This window comes from Tursiops truncatus, chromosome 15, assembly GCF_011762595.2.
Source record: "Tursiops truncatus isolate mTurTru1 chromosome 15, mTurTru1.mat.Y, whole genome shotgun sequence".
NCBI lineage: Eukaryota > Metazoa > Chordata > Mammalia > Artiodactyla > Delphinidae > Tursiops > Tursiops truncatus.
The window spans coordinates 24,386,731-24,400,897 of record NC_047048.1 but is presented as its reverse complement, the minus strand read 5'-3'; the positions used below and the strand labels follow the sequence as shown (position 1 = coordinate 24,400,897).

Here is a 14,167-nt window from a genome sequence, read left to right as displayed (position 1 = left end):
ACTACCCAAAGCAATCTATAGATTCAATGCAATCCCTATCAAACTACCACTGGCATTTTTCACAGAACTAGAACAAAAAATTTCGCAATTTGTATGGAAACACAAAAGACCCCGAATAGCCAAAGCAATCTTGAGAACAAAAAAAGGAACTGGAGGAATCAAGCTCCCTGACTTCAGACTATACTACAAAGCTACAGTTATCAAGATGGTATGGTACTGGCACAAAACAGAAAGATAGATCAATGGAACAGGATAGAAAGCCCAGAGATAAACCCATGCACATATGGACATCTTATCTTTGATAAAGGTGGCAGGAATGTACAGTGGAGAAAGGACAGCCTCTTCAATAAGTGGTGCTGGGAAAACTGGACAGGTACATGTAAAAGTATGAGATTAGATCACTCTCTAACACCATACACAAAAATAAGCTCAAAATGGATTAAAGACCTAAATATAAGGCCAGAAACTATCAAACTCTTAGAGGAAAACATAGGCAGAACACTCTATGACATAAATCACAGCAAGATCCTTTCTGACCCACCTCCTAGAGTAATGGAAATAAAAACAAAAATAAACAAATGGGACCTAATGAAACTTCAAAGCTTTTGCACAGCAAAGGAAACCATAAACAAGACCAAAAGACAACCCTCAGAATGGGAGAAAATATTTGCAAATGAAGCAACCGACAAAGGATTAATCTCCAAAATTTACAAGCAGCTCATGCAGCTCAATAACAAAAAAACAAACAACCCAATCCAAAAATGGGCAGAAGACCTAAATAGACATTTCTCCAAAGAAGATATACAGACTGCCAACAAACACATGAAAGAATGCTCAACATCATTAATCATTAGAGAAATGCAAATCAAAACTACAATGAGATATCATCTCACACCAGTCAGAATGACCATCATCAAAAAATCTAGAAACAATAAATGCTGGAGAGGGTGTGGAGAAAAGGGAACCCTCTTGCACTGCTGGTGGGAATGTGAATTGGTTCAGCCACTATGGAGAACAGTATGGAGGTTCCTTAAAAAACTACAAATAGAACTACCATATGACCCAGCAATCCCACTACTGGGCATATACCCTGAGAAAACCAAAATTCAAAAAGAGTCATGTACCAAAATGTTCATTGCAGCTCTATTTACAATAGCCCGGAGATGGAAACAACCTAAGTGCCCATCATCGGATGAATGGATAAAGAAGATGTGGCACATATATACAATGGAATATTACTCAGCCATAAAAAGAAACAAAATTGAGCTATTTGTAATGAGGTGGATAGACCTAGAGTCTGTCATACACAGTGAAGTAAGTCAGAAAGAAAAAGACAAATACCGTATGCTAACACATATATAAGGAATTTAAGAAAAAAAAAATGTCATGAAGAACCTAGGGGTAAGGCAGGAATAAAGACGCAGACCTCCTAGAGAACGGACTTGAGGTTATGGGGAGGGGGAAGGGTGAGCTGTGACGGGGCGAGAGAGAGTCATGGACATATACACACTAACAAACGTAGTAAGGTAGATAGCTAGTGGGAAGCAGCCACATGGCACAGGGATATTGGCTCGGTGCTTTGTGACAGCCTGGAGGGGTGGGATAGGGAGGGTGGGAGGGAGGGAGACGCAAGAGGGAAGAGATATGGGAACATATGTATATGTATAACTGATTCACTTTGTTATAAAGCAGAAACTAACACACCATTGTAAAGCAATTATACCCCAATAAAGATGTTAAAACAAAACAAAACAAAACAAAACAAAAAAAACTGATTGCTTTAGAAACAGACAAAAAATAGATAAGAAGTAGACACCCTGGGCTTCCCTGGTGGCGCAGTGGTTGAGAGTCCGCCTGCCGATGCAGGGGACATGGGTTCGTGCCCCAGTCCGGGAAGGTCCCACATGCCATGGAGCGGCTGGGCCCATGAGCCATGGCTGCTGAGCCTGCGCGTCCGGAGCCTGTGCTCTGCAACGGGAGAGGCCACAACAGTGAGAGGCCCGCGTACTGCAAAAAAAAAAAAAAAAAAAAAAAAAGTAGACACCCTTTCATAAACAGTGGGAACTTTATTTTAATAACATATTCAATACAATGAAGTAAGTAAGGCCTTTCTAACCATTCATCTATTCAACAAACATTTTTAAGTGCCAGGTACTGTTCCATGCACAGGGATCCGCATTTGTGTCTTCTAGAAGACTCCGTGAATGTAAATGTGTGTTGGAGCATGGAGAAATGTTTGTAAAAATAAGGCGGCAAGAGCACTAATGTATTCTTATAACTGGGTGACAGAGAGCAAGGGCTTTGCCATCAGCCAGACCTGCCGGGGTTCAAGTCCCAGGCCTTCCTGCCAGTGATGTCACCTTGGTCAAGTTACTAAGTCCTCTGGGCCTCTGTCAACCACGGGGTTATAAGAACCAGGTAAGATAATGGTATGAAACATTTAGCACAGCACCTGTGTATAATATGTACTTCCCAATGATAGCTGCTATCATTAAATAAACCCTTCCTTGCTATGTTCATTCCCAAAGAACTTAACCTGCAAAAGTGTAATCTCATAATAAGCTGGGGTTATTAGTAAAATTCAACCATTAAGAAAGTGTTCTTTTCTCTGCTTAGTGTGGAATCTGCGAAGCCCTGCTCTGGAAGGAGTTGGAATTATGCACTTCTGTGTCCATTCTTGTTCATGCATCCTTTAAGCCAATATTTGTTGAAGCCACACTATGTGTCAAACACTCTGCTGAGTATTGGAAAGGCAGTGGTGACAGAGAGGTGATCCCTGTTTGCATGGAGATTGCATTTTAGCTGAGGAGATAAAGTATTAACTGCACAGATAATTACTTAGCAATTATGTACTAAACAGCAGATGGACCAGTGAGAATGAGACAGAGGAAATGATCCTGGTATGGGAAAGACTGCTCTGTGGATGTGGCATTTGGGCTGATGCTTGAAGGATCTGGCAGGATTTAACGTATGACCTTGGTGTTCCAATCACTGTGTGTTGAGCCACTGGGCTCAGCAGTCCCCTGGCATTACTATTTGTGAAATCAGAGAGAGACTGAGCAGCATGGCGGGTAAGAACATGGGTTCTGGAGCCAAACTGCCTTGGTTTGTAACCACCTTGGATGACGTCTCTGCCTCAGTTCCTCATCTGTAAAATGGGGATGAAAATAATGCCTGCCTTGTTGGTTCATGGTGAAGATCAATGAGTAAAATAATATCATCAAATAATGGGAAACACTCATACAGTAAACCCTAAGTAAGTATTGGTGATTATTGGAGTTAATATTGTTACTTGAAATGAAGGAGTAGGTCTTCTCCAATAAAATCTGTCCCACAGATCTGGGAAATGGTGAGAAAATGGGCACCAAAAATGGGCTAATCACACCGATCCCACCTGCTCATATTTTCTATGCAGTCCCATCATTTTGAAGTGAATTTGGCCATCTTTCTTTGCAAGTGACATCGTCTGAGGCTGGGAGTGGAACCTACATTCTTCTTAGAGAAGTGAACAATCAGTATAAGAACTGCCGTGGGCAGAATGTCAAACAGAGACAAAGATGCAAAATCCGATTTTTCTTCCATGGTAGTGTTTCCGACTCACTTTCATGGTCTTGATTCTTTAAATCCCTGGTAAACTCATCCAGTCCTCCCTTCTATGAAGCTTCCACTCCATAAAAAGGGAGTTAAAAATGTTATTTTTATAGCTGGCATGAAAATACTCTTTAGAGGATCCTGTCTTTTTTAGAAAGACATCTTGATAATAAGATTTAAGTGTAGAAAGATAGTAAAAAAAAAAAAGAGAAAGAGATAGATGACCAGCTTTGTATTCCAGACATTTTGGGTTGGGAAAAGTGAGAGACAGAGGAAAAGGGAAAAGTCACAATAAATCCAGCAAAGAAGCCAGAAATGGTGAATTAAAAAAAAAAAAAAAAAGAAACAGGAATAGCTGAAGGATTTTTTAGATCTCGTGTGCCTAAAAATCAGTTTTCAAGTTGTGTGCTGGGTAGAAGTCATCCATCACCTTAAACTTTCTTTTAAGACACACACCAAATAAATGTCTTTTGTGAATTTTGGACACAGAAAATTAAGGAAAAGTTTATGGTGTCCATATCTGCATAGCCCTCCTCAGAATGAGACTGTGGTGAGATTAACAGGAAGTTAGAACTAGAGGTAACCTTAAGAATATACGACCCTGGAATCTGCAGAAATCTTGGAGCAGAGATTAAATTTTCCAGCTGAGTGGGGGATAGGGGGCTTGTGTCAATTGTAAGGAAATGGGGCAGGGTGTCCTCAGATGACTTGTGAGTCACATGACCCTCTCCTTTATAAAGTTTCAGACAGCAATGCATGGATTGCTGGAGGAACTAGTTTATGGGCCATTCTTATGACTGTTCGGGGCAGATCAGACATAAAAGACAGTAAAAAGAAATCATTAGGTGCTCAAAGCAAAACAAATGAAAGCATAAAAATCTCAATATAAAAACTTATAAAAGAGCTTAACTAACCTAAAAAAAAAGTCTTGCTAACTGAAACAAAGAAATCAATAGGAAACTAACACAGTATTGTGAAGCAATTATACTCCAACAAAGATCTATTAAAAAAAAAGAAAGAAATCAATAGGCAAAAATGCAGTGGTTTTACTGATTTAAGGTTCACCCTCTCTTCTAGATTAAAAAGGTATATTTAAACTTTTACTTTGCTTCTCCCAAGGCACTAGGAATTTTGTCTTGTCTTGGGGTGTTTTGTTTTGCCTGAGCTCATCACCCTATAAACTACCTCCTTCTGCAGTGGGAAGAGATGGAAACAATAAAAAGCTACAGGCGTCCCTCATTTCATTGTGCTTCATTTTATCACACTTCCCAGATTTTTTAAAAATAAATTGAAGGTTTGTGGCATTTCTTCATCAAGCAAGTCTATCAGCACCATTTTCCCAACAGCATTTGCTCACTTCGTGTCTGTGTGTCACATTTTGGTAATTCTCGCAATAGTTCAAGCTTTTTCATTATTACTATGTTTGTTATGATGACCTGTGATCCGTGATCTTTGACGCTATCATGACTCACTGAAGGCTCAGGTGATGGTTAGCACTTTTTAGCAATAAAGTATATTTTAATTGAGGCATGAACTTTTTTTTTAGACATAATGCTTTTGCACATTTAATAGACTACAATACAGTGGGAACATAAATTTTATATGCGCCGGGAAACCGAAAAATTCATGTAGCTCAGTTTATTGCATAACTCACTTTATTGCATTTGTCTGGAACTGAATCTACAGTATCTCCGAGGTCACCTGTACCCCAATTTAAAAATGAGGTGCTGGGCTTCCCTGGTGGCGCAGTGGTTGAGAGTCCGCCTGCCGATTCAGGGGACATGGGTTCGTGCCCCTGTCCGGGAAGATCCCACATGCCGCGGAGCAGCTGGGCCCGTGAACCATGGCCGCTGAGCCTGCACGTCCGGAGGCTGTGGTCTGCGACGGGAGAGGCCGCAACAGTGAGAGGCCCGCGTAGCGCCAAAAAAATAAAATAAAATTTTAAAAAATGAGGTGCTTCTTTTTTTATTGACAACTGCTTTATTATTAAAAGTTACTGAATTCCATAAAGCACACAATGTAGTTTATCTTCAACTAACAAAAGTTTCATACATGTATTTAAAATAAATAATATATAGATTTATCTGTCAATATTTATATTTTATTTAAAAAGCAGTAGCTTTACATATTTTACAACTTGATTTTATAAAATGCATACACCTGCCCTATGCAAATCTTCAAGCATGAGCTTCCATTCCTATTAATAAAATGCACAATCTGTATTTCTCAATATTGAGAGAAAAATGGTACCAACTAAAAATAACATATCCATTATGACTCGAACATGCACCTGATTTTTGGCTACTAGATAACTGACCTAATAATCTATTCAAATAACTATGTTCCTTGAGCTTGGCAATCAATTTGCGTTATGTAAACAATCTGTGATTAACTATGAAGAGACTTGCATTTCCAGGGTATCTGACACAATCTACCAAATTCTTTATTTGTCCTGTTTCAGGTTTTTAATTAGAGAAGCGAGATTATTCAATAATTTGATGTGCCAGGAAATCTGACAAGTGAAGTCACACCTAACAAGCCACAGCCCGGTGAGTTCTGAAACCGTGCTTTTGCCTTTGAGAAAACAGCTCTGAGAATTATTGTAGGAGCAAACTTTTTTCCAAACCCTGATGGTGTATGTGCCAAGAAATAGAACAAGAACTGTTTCTCCTTTCACAGTCAGCTGCGCTCAACTTGCAAAACTCGAGTTCTTTAGGTATGTGAAGACGTACTTGCTTCTATTCAAACATTCCTTCCACATATTCAAAATGGCGTCAGATATCACACTGTTTTATTAACAAAAATTTTTTCATAAGAAAGATATTCATGTAATAATTTTGGAGATTCATCACCAACTATAAGTCCCAGTGCTAACATTTGAGAATTAAAGTCACAATAAACACCTTAATTATCAGGACCATAGTCAGAACCAGAACTTCAACTTGAAGGACAGAGGTCTAAGTTTGAAGTACATGCTTAGATTCCATGGGCCTCTAATGATAATGGTGTATATAAGTCTGTCTTTAATTTATGCTGAGAAAGTAGAAGTCTCCCATAAATTATTATTTTTAGAAAATAGTTCCAAATCACAAAATGGTTTAGAAACTTAAATGGAAAAACACTTTCATCAAAATAAGTAATTTAATTCATTTGGGCAATAATTAGGCTTTGAGAGAGGAGTCACATACAAAAAGTAAACAAATTCCCTCAATACCAGCATTTAAGAACTAAATTATAGCTAACAACAGCTTATTTATCAAGTAGTCAGTTATTCAACAAGTTTAGCCATCTACTGATGGACTAAAATTAGGTATCGGAAATTATTTTATTTGTAGGATGGAGTCTTTTTATTAAAATATTTTTCTGATATAATTTTAATAATCCTCCTTCTCTGGATTTCCTAACCTCAAGAAAGGGAAAGGGAGAGGAAAGGGAAGGAAGGAAAGAAGGGAGGAAAGAGGGAAGAAAAACTGAGAGGTCAGAAGGACACTGAAGACTGATCCATTGGTATCTGTGAGTAGACAGGAAGGAAGAAAAATAAAGGAGGAATAAAAATAAAGACTGCAGGGCTTCCCTGGTGGCGCAGTGGTTGAGAGTCTGCCTGCTGATGCAAGGGACACGGGTTCGTGCCCCGGTCTGGGAGGATCCCACATGCCACGGAACGGCTGGGCCCGTGAGCCATGGCCGCTGAACCTGCGCGTCCAGAGCCTGTGCTCCACAACGGGAGAGGCCACAACAGTGAGAGGCCCACATACCGCAAAAATACATAAATTAATTAATTAAAATAAAGACTGCAAAGAGGATTAGGGCCAGGAGGTGCAGCTTAAAAGATAACTTCTTCACAGATCTTAGTGATGCAAAGGCACTAGCATAACAGAATAGTGCAGTAGCTGATTTTGATAACAATGAATCCTCAGAAAAGAATCATATGGTCAAGCCTCAGCTCTTTATAAAAAATAAGACTTGATTACCAGAAACAAGTAATATGTGGTTACATACCATTTTCAAATCATTACTCATTTGGGAACAATTAAGCAGTCACTAGATACCTGTTCTAAGATCTGAAGAAATTGTTATCCACCACAGGAATCTAATGATATATATTTTTGCATATAGTTAAAATTTCAGAAGGGAAAAAGTAGTAAACTATTCTAGTTACTTTATACCAAATATTTATATACCTAGTCAAAACAATAAGTATTACAATCGTTCTCCAGATGAACTCTATATAAAAGCTATTTTTAGCATTTTCTCCCAAGGATTTAAAAAAAGCCTTATTTCCCTGCTAGCTAAAAAAGAGGAATTTGTACATTACAAGTAAGTCCTTTAGAGATGAATATTAAATTCCTTAAGAGAACAGCCATAAAATTCGTTTTTAAAAATTTATCTTAAAAAACTGAAAACCGTTTCTCTCTTTAAAATCTATGGTATTAATTACCTACTTGACATAATTTTTTTTTTGAAAGGACACCAAGTTCATGCAAAATAAGGAGCTGAATGTATCACTGCCTTAACAGAATTTGGCAAACCGGAAGAATGACCTTAAAATAAATAAATAAAAAAGAAGAGAGTACATATTGTCCTAAATCTGAAGGTATAATTCTGTAGACCTATGCAGCAGACAGTGCCTCACAGAGGGAATGCAGGGAAGAGGGCAGTAGCATGTTCCCATGTACACTTTCTTATTCTGGTTGTCATTCAGCAATGCAGTACAGAGAAATATTCTTTTTATTATTACAAAACTGTTAATTGCCCTCTCTTAAGCAATGACTCAGGTAAACATCTTATGTCTTTCAATTATGTAACTTAACATTTAAAATTAACTTAATTAAATCTAAGTGTACAGGAGTTTTCAATGATTCCTAAGTTCAAGGAAGTAATGCATAAGGTGTTATCAGATTGCAAATTTTGAATGGTTGGTCCTTCTATATTTTAGGATATTTCATCCTATCTTCTTCTCCTTAAACCATAAAATGTACCAAAATTATTTGGTTTTCCTTTACTTTCCTCTGTGTCATTTTAATTTATTGTACGGTATCTCTATGTAGAGAGAGAGGTATGTTAAAATACTATTATTTGTATTAAAAAACTCAATTGAGGCTATGTATGACCTATTAATCTATACAGTAGCATTGTTAATCTTTGACCTGGTATATTAATTCCTTTGGTGAATAAATGTCACAGGTCATTTCTTTATAAAAGGGTTTTAGTAAGAGGACCAGCAGTACGGAGGGAGACCCCCTACCCCACCCAGAGAATGATCAAGTGAATCAGTAGTTTAGAGCAGTTATGTAAAATATGAAAAATACATAATTTACAGCTGCAATTTTCATATTAAAAAGCAGTTAAAAACTAAGAGTAGTTCAAAGCATTCCAAAAAACATTTTTTTGTCTTGGTTGAATCAGCCAATTAATAATACTGGTAGAGACTACTACTGTGAGAACTTCTGTACATCTAGTCAAGAACAAAATGCTTCTAAGTTTAAACAGTGGTAGTTGCTAACTAACAGTATAAACAGTGTCCACAGTTTGGTGGCTGGCCATAGTTTAAAATTTTTTTCCAGTTATTGCTACAGCAGACATATTTTAGAAGTCTACCCACCCCTGAGTTCAACAATTATCCTTTTAGAGTATAAAGTTATACACTTTTAATTAACATGTACAAAGCTACAAAATGTCATCTATACAGAGATTAAAAACAATTTGTAAAATATTCTTTGCCAATTATTGATTGGAAGGTTTTGCTGGGGTACATATTTCAAACCTTTTAGCCAACTGGCTTTCATTTTTAAGGCCAAATTGATTCATATATTCACTGCAGGATATGTCAAAAAGAGTGCAACAATAGGCATTAGTAAAAGTAACGTCGTAGTAGAAACAGATTTTGCATATGTGAAAAGATAACTTATAAAATACATTAATTGCTTTTTAAAAAAGAGAACCTAGTTAAGTATCATTAACTTACATGGTACTGAGAGCTGGACCCTTCAAAACAACTTTTTTCTATAGAAAAATATTATCTAGCTGTAAGCAAAGTCTTAAAGACCAACAAAGCAAAGCAAAACAAAACAAAACAAATCCCTCCAGAACAAAACTGTATGGTTGTGTGAGACAAATAAGCAAACATGCCATATTCTATAGTATACTTTTACCTAAATTTTAAAATAAAAATGTCCACACTCCTTTGTTAAAACATTAAGCCTCTGTCAAAATGTATTCCTTATTTTAGGGTACAGGATTGAAGGACAAGATGATGCTTACAAATAAAGAAAATTTACAAGGAAAAACTTGACAAAAGTTTTTCAGTTAAAGTATCGTAACGTTCAAACTTGACTTAAAACATAAGAAAAGAAACAAAATTGCAGACAAAAATGTTTATGGATTTTCCAAACATAAATAAATGAAATAGTGTTTAGGCAGCAGGGCTTAATGCTGATGGCTAGCAGGAAGTAACAGAGTGTAATCTACTTGGGAAAAAAATCGTTAATGTACAAATAACAAGCCCAAATTATGGACTGCAGCAGTTTAATCATCGCTGTCATTTTTCTTACAAAATAAAGCCTTTATTAAACCATTCATACCCTATATTACCTTTACTTTACTATAAATACTATATTTACTTTACAATACCCTATATTACCTTTACTTCAGAGATTGAGGAACTATATACAACAGATGAATTCATTTTCACCAGAGGGATAACGTATGCTACCTCTCTGCCAATGTTACTTGAAAGCCGTCCATGTCAAAACAATTTGACAGCAGATATAAACAATTCAATAAATACGCAATGATCTTTCATTACAGTCCTTTAAAAACGCATGTTAATTCATGCTGTTAACCTTAGGTTCACAGTGCATAGAATCCGAATATAAGCAGTTGGGTGGCTTTCAAAGTAACGCTGGATCCCTCACTTTATTTATAATCCCACTCTAACGGATAAGTTCATTTCATAGGCCCTATCATGCATTAATCATTGGGTGGCAGGAGTTGATGAAAATTTTTCCTGTTACAACGTCCGTTGCCGGCAATGAACGTCCCAAAACCTCCAAGGCAGTCATCGTTATTGCACAGTACATGAGGACCTGGAACTTTTCCAAAATCTTAAAAAAATAAAAATTAAAAATGGAATTATATTTGACATTTCCTGACACCTGCATCAATACTGTATGACTAATAAAAGCATGTCAGTTGCCTGGACTGAACCAGCGATCAACATGCGCCCAGAATGCACACAAGTAAAAATGCAGTAAAAGGAAGTAGTCTTCTTTGTCTATAGGTCATTTCCAGTCAAAGGTTAAAGTTCAAAGACTGAATGATCAAAGTGCTCATTTTCTCAGTAGGACTATCTTCTGCTAGGAGGATGATAACAGTGGCATCAACAAGTATCATCATGATACCACCATTTTGTTTTCTTTGGATTCTTGTTACATGTTCGAACATAAAAAGAATTCTGGTGGTCATCTCTGAGGAGAGTCAAAAGGATATCAACTACTAAACTTAAATAGAAGTTGAAATTTTTCCCCTTCATATAAGGTACCTGGTGCTCCTTCCATGTCTACAATCCACTGTGTAAATGAATTTTGAACACTCTTTTCATTTAAAGTCATTCCGGGAGGTGGGTCATTTTGCAAAGCCAACGGTTCTTTTTGTAGTCGTTCTGCATTGATGCCATCAGTGAGGTGCTTTTGAACGTTCAACATGATTCAATTCAACCAGCAAATTCTAGAATCAGCAAAATTTTATAGAAAGAGCATGGATGATTCATTCTGGCAGAACTGGGTTTGATTTCTAGTTTTGTGTGACCACAGGCAACCTGCTAAGCCTCTCGGAGATGCAGTGTCTTCAACTGTTGAGTGGAATGGTACCTACCTTACAGACTGCTGGGAACATAAACTGAGACCAAAAAAGGTGCATTATTCACAAGAGTCATGTACCATAAAGTTTTGAGAACATCGATTTAGCGAACACTGAACCATTGTTCTCAGGGGAAATACAGGTTAGGTTCCTGTAAACCTCTGGTCACAGCATTTTCATCGAATAATCAATACAGAACTTTGTTTTAAGTGTGTTTCTGTTTAAAAGGCTTTTCATATTAATGTTGATTCATTAATGTTGATTCATTAATGTTGGTCTCAGGGCCAGCAGCACTATGACCCCTGCCTGTTATCTAGCTGTTCTCTCCATAAGGCATGTCCCAGCCTTACTGCACTTAGGAACACCAGACAGCACTTCAGCTCTTTACTTGGAGACCATTTTAAACAGCGAAATCACCAATAAAAAGGACAAAAAAGCAAATAGCAGTAGTGCTAAACAGACTTCAAAAAGAGCACTTGTTTGCAGTGTGAGAACTGCAACAACAAAGCCTGGTTGTCTCATCAAAGCCGTGCACATCAGCTGGGAATGTGCACGTTGAATGACTGGAATTTTTTGCAACTCTGTGCATGGCTGCAAATAACCACCAAAGTACTGCAAGTTTTCATTTGGGGATGATGAAAAAATTGTAGCGAGTAAGCAAATTCACAAATACAAAATCTGGAAATAAATGAGCATCTACTGAAATATATATACGCTTAAAACTGAAGAAATGCTTTGTTTCCCTCTTTTTCTCTTTTCCCAATAACATGTTACACATTGCAGGGAAACCAAGGAAGTTTGAGACAAGTAGTGTAGAAACTCAGTTTGTCAACAGGGGGAATAAAAAACAAAAACAGCAGCTGAGAATTAATTAAGATGAGAGGAATAAGCATCTCTCACAGCCCAGGGGGTGCCACAGGTAGTGGGTGATTAAAAGCCACCTGCCTGATTCAGGCAGTAAAGACTACAGCTGGAATGCAAGCAGGTCCTTGCATACGCCTAGCCTCACTCCCTCACTCCTAGCTACCCGCAGAATGTGGTCCAGGACAAACAGAACATCAGCAGTTCCTGTGACTTCTGGAGTGGAATTTGTCTCTGTGGTCACAAGCAGAGCTCTCTCACTTACCAGCTGTGTGACCTTAGGCACATGACTTAACCTCTCTGAACCCTGGGAGATGTAACTGAGATGTTAAATTCCTCTCTCCACCCCATAGGAAGGTCCCATGATCATTTGGAGAAGCACCAATGGATCAGGAGAGGATCTTGTTTCCTGAGCATTGAAATCCTCAGAGAAGCACTTTGAAAAAACCCTGTGAACAGCTATGTAAACAGCAGACGTATGAGCGCTCTGTGACCAGCCCCTCATGTACAGGTACTGTTAGAGACTGAATGTTTGTGTCCCGCCTCAAAATTCATAAGGTGAAACCTAACCCCCAAGGTGATGGCATTAGGAGGTGGGGTCTTTGGGAGGTGACTGGGTCATGAGGGTGGAGCCCCCACGAATAGGATTAGTGCCTTTATAATAGGGACTCCAGGGAGCTTCCTCCATGTTAGAGCAGCCTGAACAGATTAAGACAGGCACTCAGTTTCCTTCTCTGTGAAACTGATGTAATAATAAGACCTACTGCAGGAACTTTGTGGAGTTGTTGTCGGTCATTACATGGAAAGCACTGAAAACAGGATTCCAGAGGATCTCAACAAATACCAGTCACTAGCAATAACCATAACAACAACAGTGGTGGTAAAAAGAATAACATTTAATGATGGTAGTGTTGTTCCCTTCCTTCCCAGGCCCCAGCTCATTCCCCAGGTCTGGAAACAGCTACCCCAGCAGATGGTTAAGCTCTAGAAAAAAGTTTCTAATTCCTGAGCACCTTCCGTGAGCCAGGAGTCAGGCCAGCTCTTTTCGAGCATGATCTCACAACATTTGCTCTTTACACGAGGCTTTCTCAACTGCAGCCCTATTGACATGGGGCACCAAACAATTCCTTGTTGGGGGTCTGTTCTGTGCACTAGGAAGTTAGCAGCATCCTGGCCTCCACCCACTAGGTGCCAGGAGCAAGTCTTCCTCCCCCACCGCTGTGGCAATCACAGATGTCTCCAGACACTGCCACATGTCCCCTGGGTGGGTGGGTGGGGCGGGGGACAAAGTAGTATGGTAGTTCTATTTTTAGTTCTTTAAGGAACCTCCATACTGTTCTCCATAGTGGCTGTATCCATTTACATTCCACCAACAGTGCAAGAGGGTTCCCTTTTCTCTTCACCATCTCCAGCATTTATTGTTTGTAGATTTTTTTCATGATGGCCATTCTGACCGGTGTGAGGAGCTGCATAGCACAGGGAGATCAGCTCAGTGCTTTGTGACCACGTAGAGGGGTGGGGTAGGGAGGGTGGGAAGGAGACACAAGAGGGAGGGGATATGGGGATATACGTATGCATATAACTGATTCACTTTGTTATACAACAGAAACTAACACAACACTGTAAAGCAATTATACTCCAATAAAGATGTAAAAAAGAAATAAAAACGCCCTAAATCCTCCCACATGCCCCCCAAGAGGCAGTGTTACTCCGAGGAGCGCCACTGCTCTAAACTTCAGGCAGCATCCTCCCAGCCTTCCATCGGCCTGAGTTCACTTCTCTTATTCTGGTTCAAACCCCAGGCCAGTCCTTCTAGTCCATAAGCAGATCTCAAACCCCCAGGCACTGCCCATCTCTT

At 38.7% G+C, this 14,167-nt stretch overlaps 1 pseudogene; it reads right to left on the bottom strand.

The window, feature by feature from the left end:
• Positions 1-10,868: 10,868 nt before the first annotated feature.
• Positions 10,869-11,294, bottom strand: LOC117308161 (ubiquitin-conjugating enzyme E2 W-like; annotated as a pseudogene).
• Between the last annotated feature and the right edge of the window lie 2,873 nt (positions 11,295-14,167).